Source organism: Rana temporaria, chromosome 5 (genome assembly GCF_905171775.1).
Source record: "Rana temporaria chromosome 5, aRanTem1.1, whole genome shotgun sequence".
NCBI classification, from domain to species: Eukaryota; Metazoa; Chordata; class Amphibia; order Anura; family Ranidae; genus Rana; species Rana temporaria.
The window spans coordinates 64833841-64849686 of NC_053493.1; positions in this window are offsets into that span (position 1 = coordinate 64833841).

Genomic DNA, 15846 nt, shown 5'->3' on the forward strand with positions numbered 1-15846 from the left:
TAAGTAATGTTCGCACACTAAAATTATATGAGGAATGGGGGGTGTTGGGGCGCTTACCAATAATTATTGATAAACTAGCAATAAAGTGCAATGTGCTGACTGATGGTGTGTACAATAAATGTATACAATAAATGATCAATGAATATAACAGTGATACCATCAATAAATATAATATGTGCAATAATATAAAGTGCATAAAAGGATAAGTGCTAATAAACTGCAACAAAGCTAATTTCATCCAATATATGAATCATTGAGACAAAAGTTCAAACATATTAAGAATTAATTCAAGTGAAAAAGTCTTCATGCAATTGTGAATAATAAATGTGCAGAACATCAATCCAGGAAAAAATCCAAGACATGCAGCCCAAGGCAGTATGATATCCACAGGATAAAAACTTAGGGCTTGATTCCCAAAAGAGATACGCAGGCGGAACTGCTGTTCAGTCTGTGCCTAACTTTGGAAACGATCCTCAAAAGGCTTTTTCCAAAGTTAGGCAGAAAATCTGACATGTGTAAGACACTTAGGGCCAAATCCTCAGCCAGGCGGCGTAACTTAACTTTCAGCAGTTAAGTTACACTGACTTAAAGTTTTTACCTAAGTGCCTGATCCTCAAAGCACTTACGTAAAAATTTCAAGCAGTGTAAGTTAAGTGCCGCCGTCGTAAGGCGTTCCTCCTCTCCGGGGGGCGTTTACAATTTAAATGAGGCGCGCTCCCGCGCCGGCCGTACTGCGCATGCGCGTGACGTCATTTTCCCGACGTGCATCGCGCGAACGTAATTGACGCCGGGCGGCTTTGTGGATTGCGACGGGACACTAAAGTTACGACGGGTGAAAAAAAGACGCGCCGGGAAAACAAATAATTTTAAAAAAAAATGACAGCGTCGCTCGGCATGCATTCCTGAGGGAGAACTCCATGCCAATTTTCAATGAAAAAAACGGCATGGGTTCCCCCTCAGGAGCATACCAGGCCCTTAGGTCTGGTATGGGTTGTAAGGAGACCCCCCTCCGCCGCAAAATTGACGTAGGGGGTCCCCCTACAATCCATACCAGACCCGTATCCAAAGCACGCTACCCGGCCAGCCAGGAAGGGAGTGGGGACGAGCGAGCGCCCCCCCCCCCCCCCCTGAGCCGTGCCAGGCCGCATGCCCTCAACATGGGGGGGTTGGGTGCTCTGGGGCAGGGGGGCGCACTGCGGGCCCCCCCACCCCAGAGCACCCTGTCCCCATGTTGATGAGGACAGGACCTCTTCCCGACAACCCTTGCCATTGGTTGTCGGGGTCTGCGGGCGGAGGCTTATCGGAATCTGGGAGTCCCCTTTAATAAGGGGGCCCCCAGATACCGGCCCCCCACCCTAAGTGAATGGATATGGGGTACATCGTACCCCTATCCATTCACCTGTAGGCAAAAAGTAAAAGTTAATAAACACACAACACAAGGCTTTTTAAAATATTTTATTATTCTGCTCCGGACGCCCCCCCTGTCTTCGTTATTAGCTCAATTACCAGGGGGGGCTTCTTCTTCCGCTCTCCGGGGGTCTTCTCCGCTCTCCGGGGGTGTTCCGCTCTCCGGGGGGGCTTCTCCGGACTCCGGGGGGGCTTCTCCGGACTCCGGGGGGCTTCTTCCATCTTCTCCCCTCTTCCGCTCTTGACTCGGCGAACCCCGGTTCTTCTGCAGCTGTCCGGTGCCTTCTTCTTCAGCGCTGGCTGCCTGCTATGTTTGTGTGTTAGCTCGATTTCAAACAGGCAGCCGGCGCGGTCTTCTGTGACGTCAGGGTCTTCTGGTCTTCTGTTCTTCCTATGTTGCCTCGTCGCCTCTTGTCGCTGTAATGATGGAAGCGCGCCTTGCATCACATTTATATAGGCATCACCGTCCCATCATGCTCCGGTAGGTACCCACGTGGTGGGTGCACGTGGGTAGGCACCCACCACGTGGGTACCTACCGGAGCATGATGGGACGGCGATGCCTATATAAATGTGATGCAAGGCGCGCTTCCATCATTACAGCGACAAGAGGCGACGAGGCAACATAGGAAGAACAGAAGACCAGAAGACCCTGACGTCACAGAAGACCGCGCCGGCTGCCTGTTTGAAATCGAGCTAACACACAAACATAGCAGGCAGCCAGCGCTGAAGAAGAAGGCACCGGACAGCTGCAGAAGAACCGGGGTTCGCCGAGTCAAGAGCGGAAGAGGGGAGAAGATGGAAGAAGCCCCCCGGAGTCCGGAGAAGCCCCCCCCGGAGAGCGGAACACCCCCGGAGAGCGGAGAAGACCCCCGGAGAGCGGAAGAAGAAGCCCCCCCTGGTAATTGAGCTAATAACGAAGACAGGGGGGGCGTCCGGAGCAGAATAATAAAATATTTTAAAAAGCCTTGTGTTGTGTGTTTATTAACTTTTACTTTTTGCCTACAGGTGAATGGATAGGGGTACGATGTACCCCATATCCATTCACTTAGGGTGGGGGGCCGGTATCTGGGGGCCCCCTTATTAAAGGGGACTCCCAGATTCCGATAAGCCTCCGCCCGCAGACCCCGACAACCAATGGCAAGGGTTGTCGGGAAGAGGTCCTGTCCTCATCAACATGGGGACAGGGTGCTCTGGGGTGGGGGGGCCCGCAGTGCGCCCCCCTGCCCCAGAGCACCCAACCCCCCCATGTTGAGGGCATGCGGCCTGGCACGGCTCAGGAGGGGGGGGGGCGCTCGCTCGTCCCCACTCCCTTCCTGGCTGGCCGGGTAGCGTGCTTTGGATACGGGTCTGGTATGGATTGTAGGGGGACCCCCTACGTCAATTTTGCGGCGGAGGGGGGTCTCCTTACAACCCATAACAGACCTAAGGGCCTGGTATGCTCCTGAGGGGGAACCCATGCCGGTTTTTTCATTGAAAATTGGCATGGAGTTCTCCCTCGGGAATGCATACCAAATGCCGTCGCTTGAATGGGCCTTTACAAGGTGTGACTAACTTTACACTTTGTAAAAGCAGCCCTAGTTTTACACCAGGCAAACTAACACTTACGGCGTAAAAACTAGGTACAAAAGCTTTGAGGATCGCCCTAAGTGCTAATTTGCATACTAACAGAGGCATTTCGACTCGAAATGCCCCCAGTGGCGGATGCGGTACTGCATCCTAAGATCCGGCAGTGTAAGTCCCTTACAGATGTCGGATCTTCTGCCTAACTTAGGAAAACTGCTTCTGAGGATCAGTTCCAAAGTTAGAACCAGAGATACGACGGCTTACGCCGGAGTATCTCTTTTGTGGATATGGCCCTTAGGTCAGATCTTAGGATGCAGTACCGCATCCGCCGCTGGGGGCATTTCTCATTGAAATGCAGCTTTGCGTATGCAAATGAGGACTTAAGCAGATCCACAACGCTTTTCATCAGCTTTTCAGCACTGTGATTTCTGCGTAAGTTCCGATTTGCTTGCGCAAAACTAGGGCTGGTTTTACAATGTGGAAAATTAGTCACACCTTGTAAAGGCCCATTCAAGCGACGGCATTTGGTATGCATTCCTGAGGGAGAACTCCACGGCAATTTGTAAATTCAAAACCGGCATGGGTTCCCCCCCCAGGAGCATACCAGGCCCATACCAGCCCCCCGGAGAGCGGAAGAAGAAGCCCCCCCTGGTATTAGAGCTAATAAAGAAGACAGGGGGGTGCCTCCGGAGCAGAATAATAAATTATTTTAAAAAGCCTTGTGTTGTGTGTTTAATAACTTTAACTTTTTGCCTCCAGGTGAATGGGTAGGGGTACAATGTACCCCATATCCATTCACTTAGGGTGGGGGGCCGGTATCTGGGGGCCCCCTTATTTGAGGGGACTCCCAGATTCCGATAAGCCCCCGCCCGCAGACCCCGACAACCAACGGCAAGGGTTGTCGGGAAGAGGTCCTGTCCTCATCAACATGGGGACAGGGTGCTCTGGGGTGGGGGGGCCCGCAGTGCGCCCCCCTGCCCCAGAGCACCCAACCCCCCATGTTGAGGGAATGCGGCCTGGCACGGCTCAGGAGGGGGGGGGGCGCTCGCTCGTCCCCACTCCCATTCCTGACCGGCCGGGTAGCGTGCTTTGGATACGGGTCTGGTATGGATTGTAGGGGGACCCCCTACGTCGAATTTTCGGCATAGGGGGGTCTCCTTACAACCCATACCAGACCTAAGGGCCTGGTATGCTCCTGGGGGGGGGAACCCATGCCGGTTTTTTCTTTGAAAATTGGCATGGAGTTCTCCCTCTCAGGAATGCATGCTGAGCGACGCTGTCTTTTTTTTTTATAATTATTTGTTTTCCCGGCGCGTATATTTTTTTTCACCCGTCGCAACTTTAGTGTCCCGTCGCAATCCACAAAGCCCGGCGTCAATTACGTTCGCGCGCTGCACGTCGGGAAAATTACGTCACACGCATGCGCAGTACGGCCGGCGCGGGAGCGCGCCTCATTTAAATTTTAAACGCCCCCCGGAGAGGAGGACCGCCTTGCGACGGAGGCACTTAAGTTACACGGCCTGAAATTTCTAGGTAAGTGCTTTGTGGATCAGGCACTTAGGTAGAAATTTTAAGTCAGTGTAACTTAACTGCTGAAAGTTAAGTTAGGCAGCTTTTTTGGGAATCAGGCCCTTAAAGTGCAGCGCTCCAAAAGAAATCCAAAAAAACGTGCTCCACTCCAGGTGACCAGTAGTACCAGCCTCTCACCTCTAGGAGGCTTATAATAAGCCTTATGAATTCCCACTGGCCGCAGCTTCACTTCCTTGGTCGTGTGTACGAGGCCTGAGGGGTAGATCTGAAATAAGGGAAGCTCTGCTGATTTTATTATCCAATCATGTGCAAGCTAAAATGCTGTTTTTTATTTTCCTTGCATGTCCCCCTCGTATCTACAGCGACTGCACTTCCAAGTGCACTTTGCATTTGTAGTTTGCACTTGTAGTGCAAAGTGGATTTGCCTTTAGTAAATAACCCCCTATGTCAAGAAAATTGCAAGTATACAATGTACATGAAAATGTGTAACAAGCTGATCATAGGATCACAACCACTAATTTAAATCACTCTTGTACTGATGAACAGAGTGATACCCAACGCGTTTCAAGGTCATGCTTTGATCCTCTCCATCAGGGGCAAGTGGTAGAAGTATCTATGATATCATGCAAAAATGCTGTTTTTTTATTTCCCTTGCATGTTCCCCCAGACCTACAGTGACTAAACTTTCAATTGCACTTGCAGTGCACTTGTAGTGCAAAGTGGATTTGCCTTTAGTAAACGACCCCCAGAGTGTCTTTTTCACAATTAACAGTCTGCCAGCTCACAATTTAGAATCTTTAGCGCTTTAGTTCTGCTTTAGGATTGTACACAAATCCTGTTATGAGGCCACCTAGTGTTCACCACGATATGTTACAGCGCCCACATTGTATCAATATCACATAAATATTAGTGGTGTGGTTGCTGTTCTACACTGGAACACACTCTGCTAGTAATGCTTGTATTTTTCATAACTGGAATGTGAAGTTATACATTTTTTATTACAAAATTTAAGAAGTAAGGAAATATTTATAGAATGCAGATCTATACTGGCCTTCTCCCCTGATAGGGGTTACAGAGAGCTGTGAATGCACCTGTCATACTCACAATGGTTTGATATACGAGGCATAAACATCCCCTCGTAGGTTGTATATATTATATGCACCAGTGAATTTTCTCTTGTCTGTTACTAGGAAAAAGAGAGAATGAAATATTCCTTCTGTACAGAACTCAAACATGGCAGCTCACCTGTATCCTCTCACATTTATCTTTTTCAAAATACTGAAAATAGTTAAAGCCATTTGGCATTGTGAAGTGGCACAGTGTATGTGGCAGTTAAGAGACGTACGGTATATATACACACAATGGCTTATTTTTATAAACCGCTTTGAAGTGCCTATGACAGATTGATAGCACTATAGCGCTACTATACAACAATTACAGATCCTGGTTAAATTGAGCTGTTTTTCAGGACTTGTATAACAAGGCCTATGCTACAGGGGAAATTGTAGTATCTCAGTCATTAATTAATTCCTAAGGGTCCCTTTACAATGAATGTTTTGCATGATGTGACGCCATTGATTTTGAATGGCGCCCCAGTGCACTGAAACAGTAGAAGGCAATTTCATCCACAATGCAGCCTACCACAATACACATGCTGGGAGTTGTAGTGTGCTGAATTGCAAATAATAGGTTATGTCTGCTTTTAACTGTGTTGCAATGCATTGGCAGTCTATTTAAAATGAATGAGCTGCATGCACAAGCTACAATAAAAGATAAGGTTGTATTGAAATAAAACCAAATATTGACATAAAAGTGATCACAAAAATATAAAAATGAAAAATAAAAGCAATATGAGGAGTAGGCGTACCAAGCTTAAGTTTATCTTGGTTTCATCAGACCACAGGACATGGTTTCAGTAATCCATGTCCTTAGTCTGCTTGTCTTCAACAAACTGTTAGCAGGTTTTCTTGTGCATCATCTTCAGAAGAGGCTTCCTTCTGGGATGACAGCCAGACAGACCAATTTGATGCAGAGTGCGGCGTATGGTCTGAGCAGAGGCGGATCCAGAGTCTAGTCTCGGGAGGGGCACTGCCAGAAAATGTTGCCGGGCAATTTGTCAGGGCAATGGCTGGCACTTCAATCATCACGGTGCCATGGTTGTTATGGTGTCACGATGATTGAAGCACATTATTTGTATTATTACATCATAATATAAAGTTCAATAGTTCAACTCACCATAATGCAGAATCATTGGGAGCCCTGAGCGTGTCACTTGCTACTGTTGCCTGCCACGAGATGCGGATTGTCATTTGCCATGTCACTTGTCACATCCCCTGCCACCAGATGTGAATTGTCACTTGCCAGTGGCTGTGTCCCAGAGTGAGGGCGGGAGGTGAGAGATGATGTCAGAAAGCTGCTACATATCAGAATATGCAACCAAAGTGATGCTGCATTGCGGCCATCTTGGTACACCCACATGCAGTAAACCTAGAGTTAGAAGTCAGCAAGCGGACATCTTTATACACCCACCCGGAGTTTTGCTTTTCACAGTTATTTTTAACAGTAAACTCAGCTAATATTGTGAAATATAAGTTGGGTTTACTGTTAAAAATAGCAGTGAAAAGCAAGACTCTGGTGGGTGTATAAAGATGTCCGCTTGCCAACTTCTAACTAAAGGTTTACTGCGTGCGGGTGTATCAAGATGGCCGTGACACAACGTCACTGCATATTCAGTTGCACATTCAGATAAGGGAGCGGCTTTCTGACAGAACACCTGCCCGCTCACAAGCCTGACTGGCTGCCGGCACGGCGGCATGATTTCTCACTCATCGGCCTGCCCATCCACTCACTCACCTGCCGGCCTGCCGGCTCACCCGCTCCTTATTTTGTCAGGGGGAGCAATTGCCCTGTTGCCCCCCCTGGATCTGCCCCTGGGCAGCACTCATATGTCTATTTCCCAAAGACAACCTCTGGATATGATGCTGAGCATGTGCACTCAACTTCTTTGGTGGACCATGGCGAGGCCTGTTCTGAGTGGAACCTGTCTTGTTAAACTGATGTATGGTCTTGGCCACCGGTCTGCAGCTCAGTTTCAGGGTCTTAGCAATCTTCTTACAGCCTAGGCCATCTTTATGTAGAGTAGGGATGATCCGAACACCCCCCGGCACCAGAACCTGCAAACACACCAAACGTTTGTGTGAACTTTAGAACCCTGTTAAAGTCTATGGGACTCGAACGTTTGAAATCTAAAGTGCTAATTTTAAAGGCTAATATGCAAGTTATTGTCCTAAAAAGTGTTTGGGGACCTGGGTCCTGCGCCAGGGGACATGTATCAATGCAAAACATTTTTTTTTTTTAAAACGGTCGTTTTTTTGGGAGCAGTGAATTTAATAATGCTTAAAGTGAAACAATAAAAGTGAAATCTTTAAATTTCATAACTAGGGGGGTGTAAAGTAAGCTTGTGATATAGCGCATGTTTCCCGTACTTAGAACTGTCTCTGCACAAAGTGTCATTTCTGAAAGAAAAAAAATCATTTAAAACTGACTTGCGTCTATAATGAATTATCGGCTCCCGACAATTCAGAGAGAATTCGTTCATAATTTTTTTTTATTATAGCACAAAGTAAAATCTATGCATTAAGGTGAAAAAACATCTGATGATGCCGCCCCCCCCCCCCCTGAACCCCAGTTTTACTTACCTGACCCCTTGAAAGTCCCGCGCTCGGTCCCGAGATCCTCTTCGCCACTCAACCTGGCCGCTGACTGGCTAGAGTGGATGAATTGAGAGAAGCGCAGCCATTGGCTGGCGCTGCTGTCAATCACATCCAGTGACGCGGCGCGCCAAGGGGCGGGGCCGAGTGATACAGTGAGCGGCTTTGGCTGCTCGCTGTATCATGGTAGTGTGCCCGCACGGACTCATCACCATGCGAGCTCTCTCGCATGAATGTGATGAGTTCTTGCGGGGAGGACCAGAGGCAGCCGCCGTGGGGCCCCAGAATACATGGATCGGGGCCACTCTGTACAAAACGAACTGCACAGTGGAGGTAAGTATGACATGTTTGTTATTTTAAAGAACAAAAAAAAATTCATTTAGTGACCCTTTAAATATTAATCTATCAGAATGATGAAGGTTTTTTTTCCCATGCAGCTATGACTAATATTTAGAAGAGCTACATATAACTAAACATAGGAGGCATACATAAAGGATTGCCTGTAACTTTTTGGAGTATAGTTACATGGTAACAGGTGTAACAATATTTTTTTCAGTCTTAAACTGCGTAAAGTCAACAACTTAGTAAACGCCTACTCGTTGGTATAACATGACACCAGTCTGGAGGAGGTTATATAGTTAGAGCATGAACAGCCACCACTATGGTCAGACGTTTGGTTTAAAATTTCGAACATTTGTTGTGTTAGTCATCATGACCTTTCCAAATGTTAGCTGCATGATAATTATGATTGCATTTAGGTTTATGTGGTTGTATTATGTTTATGTGTGCACTACTTTCAAACTATACTTTTAAAAAAAAGAATAATCCTTCTAATATGTATGCATTATGTTGTGTAGTAATTAATTTCTAGCAAATAAAGAACTCAAGTCTAATCAAATGCAGTGGAACCTCAGTTTAAGAGTAACTTGGTTTGAGAGCGTTTTGACTTGCGAGCAACTTTTTTTTTTAATTCTGACTCGGTTTGTGAGTGTTGACTTGAAAGACGAGCAGGATTCAAGCTAAATTGGCCTGCAGTACCTCATTTGGCCTGAGGTACGGGGGGTGCAGGAAATGAGCCAAAGTGTCCTCGGACCTTTTCGGACGTTTTCGGGGCTCTCTGGCGCCCCCCACCCCTGGCTGCATTCGTTATTGCATCCATTGAAGTCAATGTGGAACAAATTATTTTTAGGCCCTCTGTGCATTCCGTGAGTCCCAATTGACTGGAATGGGTGTGTGCAGGTAAACACAGCCCTCGCCATACGCTGCAGTATGCCCCGTGTGAACAAGTCCATAAACCAAGTAGTTTTTAGTAAAAACTATTTAGATGTTAACCTATTCACGCCAACAGTATGCAAATATGCAGCCTCATGACGGATGAGCGTAGACACTGAGCAGCTGCATATTTGCGTACAAAAATGTAATCAAACTTGTGCCGGGAGCGCCCGACACAGTTACCGGCACCTAATGGAAAGCTCTCGATCACGGCAGTCACATGATCATAAACCCTGACCCACCTCTCGGCATTAGAGACCCCTTAAAGGGCTGGGAGGCACCGGTGTTAATGGGTTAAGGTTGTAATAAATGAATAGCCCATCAAAAACAATCATCCAAGTTTACATATACTTAAAGTGAAGTTCCATCCAAAAATGGAACTTCCACTTTTCGGAATCCTCCCCCCTCCGGTGTCACATTTGACACCTTTCAGGGGGGAGGGGGGAGCATATACCTGTGTAATACAGGTACTTGATCCCACTTCCTGGCATAGATCACTGCGGCGATCGCGGTGACCTACGTCATGTCCGACACCCCCACTGTCCTCCACCGCTGTCTTCTGGGAAACACACAGGTCCCAGAAGACAGCAGGGACCAGTGAGGATGCGCATGCGCAGTACGGAACCGGGAAGTGAAGCCGCAAGGCTTTACTCTCTGATTCTCTCACTGAGGATGGTGGCGGGGGCAGCTGAGAGACAAGCGTTTGATCGGCTTCGACTGCCGACATCACAGGCACCCTGGACAGGTAAGTGTCCATTTATTAAAAGTCAGCAGCTGCAGTATTTGTAGCTGCTGGCTTTTAATATTTTTTTTAGGGGGAACTCTGCTTTAAAGCAAATGTCATGATAAAGATTAGTGAAAACCAAGAGAGTCATGGATGAAATAGCAATTTAAAGCGTTTGTTAACCCAACACTTCATATTCCTGATATGTGGCTGCTGTACCATGTACTTGTTTTTAAAAAGTATCCTGTTCTCTTTGTATTGCTTCCTTTGTGCAAAATCCCTGGTGTTCCCGCTTGCTTTCCTATTAAAAACTGACCACACTAAGCAGAAGAATACAGCATGGACAGTTCTCTAGCTATGCTGGGAACTCCATGTACTCTCCTTCCATGATTACACGTGTCCTTATACACACCTCCACTGCACAGCCATTCACTGGGAAGCTCAGTGTACTGCTGCTTCTCTCCCCCCCCCCAGCTCTTATGCAGCTGAGAACAGAGGGAATGTGATCACTTGTAAAAAAAGAAAAAAAAGGTATTTATAATGTTTTATTTAGATCTATACAAAAAATGTTTTGCCTTTCATTTCTATTTTAAACTGAATGGGTTGCTTTACAAGGTGATCGTTTACAATCACTTTAAAGTGCCAGTACATACCCCACTAGAGGGACTCATGAGCAGCTCCTGAATTACACATGAAAATGTTAATTTCCTACACAGACCCACCTCTGCAGCTGTTTGTCAAGCCCCCTTGCCATCAGATTGTGGAGCTTGTGAACTAACAGCGGTTTTAAACCTTCCCTTCTCCATCCACATAAATTCTAAAATGCCCTAGTAACAACAAAATATTAGTACTTACCGTATATACTCGAGTATAAGCCGACGTGAATATAAGCCAAGGCACCTAATTTTACCACAAAAAAATGGGAAAACTTTTTGACTCGAGTATAAGCCTAGGATGTCCATCTGCATTCCTCACTATGCCTCACTTTGCCTCACTGTGTCAATGTGCTTGCCTCACTGTGTCCATGCCTCACTGTGTCCATGCCTCACTGTGTCCATGCCTCACTGTGCCCATGCCTCACTGTGCCCATGCCTCACTGTGTCCATGCCTCACTGTGTCCATGCCTCACTGTGTCCATGCCTCACTGTGCCCATGACTCACTGTGTCCATGCCTCACTGTGCCCATGACTAGACTGACATTTAACATGGGAGTCTATGGATAGGGTGCCTGGCTTTGAATAATCGGTGCTCCCCGGCCGTAGGTGCCCCAGACAAAAAACTTTGCACACTTGTAGAGGAAGAGTGGGGCTACATGTGTGCCAAGTACCCGGTACCGGGTCCCCAAAGTACGGGAGACCAGGCGCAAGGAGGTGACTCGAGTATAAGCCGAGGGGGGAATTTTCAGCACAAAAAAATGTGCTAAAAATCTCGGCTTATACTCGAGTATATACGGTACCTTTTCCATGTCACTTCTTGGCAGAATAATGTTTTCCTGAACATTTTGAGGGCCCATTCACATGGTAAAGTGCCATAAAGTGTATGGCATTTTGAGTGCTGTGAATTGTTGCTGTGGTATTATTCATTTTGATCTGCACTCCAATACTCTGCTATAGTAGCAAGTCGTGTACCCACATTGTAATACTGTACACTACAACACACATAGCGTGGAGGGTGGTGTGCTGCAAAAAAATAATGGCCAGGAGAGATCTGCTTTCAACAACAGTAAACCTTAAAGGGGTTGTAAAGGTTTGTTTTTTATTTTCTAAATAGGTTCATTTAAGCTAGTGCATTGTTGGTTCACTTACCTTTTCCTTCCATTTCCCTTCTAAATGTTTTTTTTTTCTTTGTCTGAATTTCTCACTTCCTGTTTCTCCTCAGTAAGCTTGCCCCATGTTCTGGCTGGGGGTTAGTCAGCCAGAACAGCCTACTGAGGAGGAACAGCCAGTGAGAAATTCAGACAAAGAAAACAAAGAAAAAAAAAACATTTAGAAGGGAAATCGAAGGAAAAGGTAAGTGAGCCAACAATGCACTAGATTAATAGAAACCTATTTAGAAAAAAAAAAAAAAACCTTTATAGCCCCTTTAATGCGCTGCAATAATGCAACTAGGTTAACAATGCATAACAATGTATAACAATGTATAACAATGTATAACAATGTATAATTTGAAGGGGCCTCCATGTGCATCTGGATCCGACACTGGGTCTTATTCATCAAGATATATAAGAACTGTTCCTATTACCCCGCACTGTCATACTCCAGCTGTTGTATCCCAATGTAGAAGGCAATTTTGATAAATGAGGTCAAATTTCTTACAATTACACCACAATGGTGTTTACTGCTGGATTCTTAAATGAGAATTAATCACACACATCATTGTGTTAACAGGATAAATTATATTCATTCATCTGTGTTTTCTAATGTACATAATCAGCATCTTCTCATATCAAAAACCTGACAATGTAAGGAAAACAACAAAGCCAAGGGGAGGTTTATTTTTGTATTTGCCGTTTTTCTTCTAGCACTCAGTCCTATTAAAGTGTGACAATGAACTTCTTTGATTTGATTTAATTAAAAAAAAAATGAGCCTAATAAATATACCACTGAAAGTGTTTTAATATATTTTATTATATCTGTTTGACAAGTGCAAAAAGAGTACCTGCTGTCCCTCCCAGAAATCTTGTGAGTTGATAATTTCCTGTGCTCCAGTGGCGGCTGGTGTTTTTTTTTTTTGGGAGGGGCAAACAACCACCCCCCGGCAGCTGGCGGCACCTCAAACCCCCCAGCCACCCCCGCTCGCTCGCTGTCATACCCCATCTATGTGGAAGGTGGCAAAATCTAATTCTGTTTTCTGATTGGCCAGGAGAAAGATCAGTGTTACTACAGAGATGTTTCATTCAATCTTGTAACACACCTGGATGGGCTCCTTTCGCATTCAATGCGCCCCAAGCCCACTCTATTTTGAAGCCTAATTGAACCTCAGGCTGTAATCGGGTGCTTAAAAATAAACACTCCACCGCATTGGAATCCATACGTCTGGCACTCTGAAAAGGGCTGGACGCATGGATAGGCCACCCCTGGTGTGCTCTATGCTGATTGATATTGGTTAGCATTGTTCTGTGGGAAAAAGCAGGGGAGTAAAATCATAGTCAGCACCTGTACAGTCAGCACTGGAACTCTCCAGGAAATACCCCCACTACTCTTTCTATCTATACCAACAGGCGCTATAGCTCTAAAATAGTGCCTGCAAAGCGCCTTGAAAGAGCCTCTCCTTTCACTCCAATGTGAAAGTCCTGGAGCGGTGTGCTGGCTGGATGGTAAAAAAAGTCAGGCTAGCCGCATCTTTGCAGCACTGTAGGAGCGGTGTATACACTGCTTGTAGAGCGCCCCTGCCCATTGAAATCGATGGAAATAAATATGCAGCGCTAAATCATAAACAGTGGGATATATGAAAATCACTATTACTAAGAACCCAAAGGGTGTGATGAACTTGTGAAAAAACACATATTAGGGTCAGTAATAAAGACTGAGTCCATACAGAAAGACTAAAAATAATTTTGTGTAACAATGTCCATCACAGGTGATTGCGGAATCAAATCATGAAGGTGTTGCCAAAGTTGACAGGCGTCACAAGGAATACATCTTCTATGTAAAAGTGGTGTGTCTTAAACACTCTTACCGACAATGTTGGACCCAACCGTCAGCGACAGTAGGTCAATCAGGCTTAGGATTCCCAATCGATGGGTACACGGGATGTCCAGTGGATCCAATGGAACTCCAAACACTCTTTCTAGGGCTCTTGATGGGAGTAGCTGAAGGTGATCCAAATTGTACACGACAGGTTTTCGGTCTGCCACGGATATTCTCAAGGACTCCAGGAACCAAAAGACTTGGGGCAATCCAAACAATCCTCAATAGTGAATGAGTACTGATAGCTCGCACTGAGGTGGCAATAGCCAAATGAACCCAGCAGGACGCGAGTCACCAGCACATGGAAGAAACAAAGAGATGGAGAAGCCTCCAATAGTGCAGGTCAAAAGATTGGGTTTTATTTTATACAAACTGACATACAAAAAAATAGATATTAAAGTGATCACTATAAAAAACATAATAAAAGCAACATGGGGAACAGTAAAGGCTTGTCCAAGAGGCTTTACTGTTCCCCATGTTGCTTTTATTATATTTTTTATAGTGATCACTTTTAGAGTTGAGCGGACACCTGGATGTTCGGGTTCGGGTCAGAACCTGAACTTTAAAAAAAAAGTTCGGGTTCGGGAACCCGAACCCGAACTCCGAACCCCATTGTAGTCAATGGGACACGGACTTTTAGAAAAAAAAATGCGCGGAGGTCCCCGCAATTCAATAACCAGACCCTTTAGGTCTGGTATAGATATTAAGGGGAACCCCGCCGTCAATTTTAAAAAAAAAATGACGTGCGGTTCCCCCTAAATATCCATAACCAGACCTGTTATCCGAGCACGTTGACCTGTCCGGCCGCAGAAAAGAGGGGGGACAGAGTGCGCCCCCCCTCTCCTGAACCGCACCAGGCCACATGCCCTCAACATGGGGAGGATGTCCCCATGTTGATGGGACAAGGGTCTCATCCCCACAACCCTTGCCCGGTGGTTGTGGGGGTATGCGGGCGGGAGGCTTATCAGAATCTGGAAGACCCCTTTAACAAAGGGGACCCCCAGATCCTGAACCCCCCGTGTGTGAAATGGTAATGGGGTACATTGTACCCCTACCATTTCACGAAGGAAGTGTAAATTATTGTAAAAAAAACACACACACCATAGAATAAAGTCCTTTATTAATAAAAAAAAATAAAAAAATAAAAAAACTCCAGCGGTGATAAACCACTCGTTCCCGGCTTCCTGCTCCAACGCTGTCCTGATCCAGCGACGAGTGCGGGTGATCTCCAGCGATGAGAAGAATTTACACTTTCTTTGTGAAATGGTAGGGGTACAGTGTACCCCATTACCATTTCACACAGGGGGGGGTCAGGATCTGGGGGTCCCCTTTGTTAAAGGGGTCTTCCAGATTCTGATAAGCCTCCCGCCCGCATACCCCCACAACCACCACAGCACCCCTGACAGTGTTAAATGGTTTGTCTCAACCCTCTTACTGCAACTTTTGTTGGACAGCTTGGTCTGTTAAAGGACATTGAAAAAAAAAAGCCTAATAAAAAAAGCAAATATGGCCACCACATGCAAGGAATTGGGAATCTGCAATATACAATTTTGTTTTATTTTGGGGTTTATTACGGCTTTAATGAAATGTGATTATTTCTATGGGTTCCTGCACTTTGCCAGCATTATTGCCCTTTACACCATCTTACTAAATAAGCCAGAAAATGCTCACTGGAATGAGAAGGTGGATCTTCTATGGCTGCAGGGCAGAATCATCTACATAACTGTTGAAATCCTGTCAAAATTTCTTATGCCCTGTACACAAAATTGGAATTTCCATCGGGATAAACTCAGACGGATTTTTCTGACGGAATTCCTTTCAAGCTGTCTTGCATACACACGGTCACACCAAATTCCGACCGTCCAAAACGTGGTGACGTACAACAACACTACGACGGGTCGAGAAAAATGAAGTTCAGTGCTTCTGAGCATGCGTCGACTTGATTCTGAG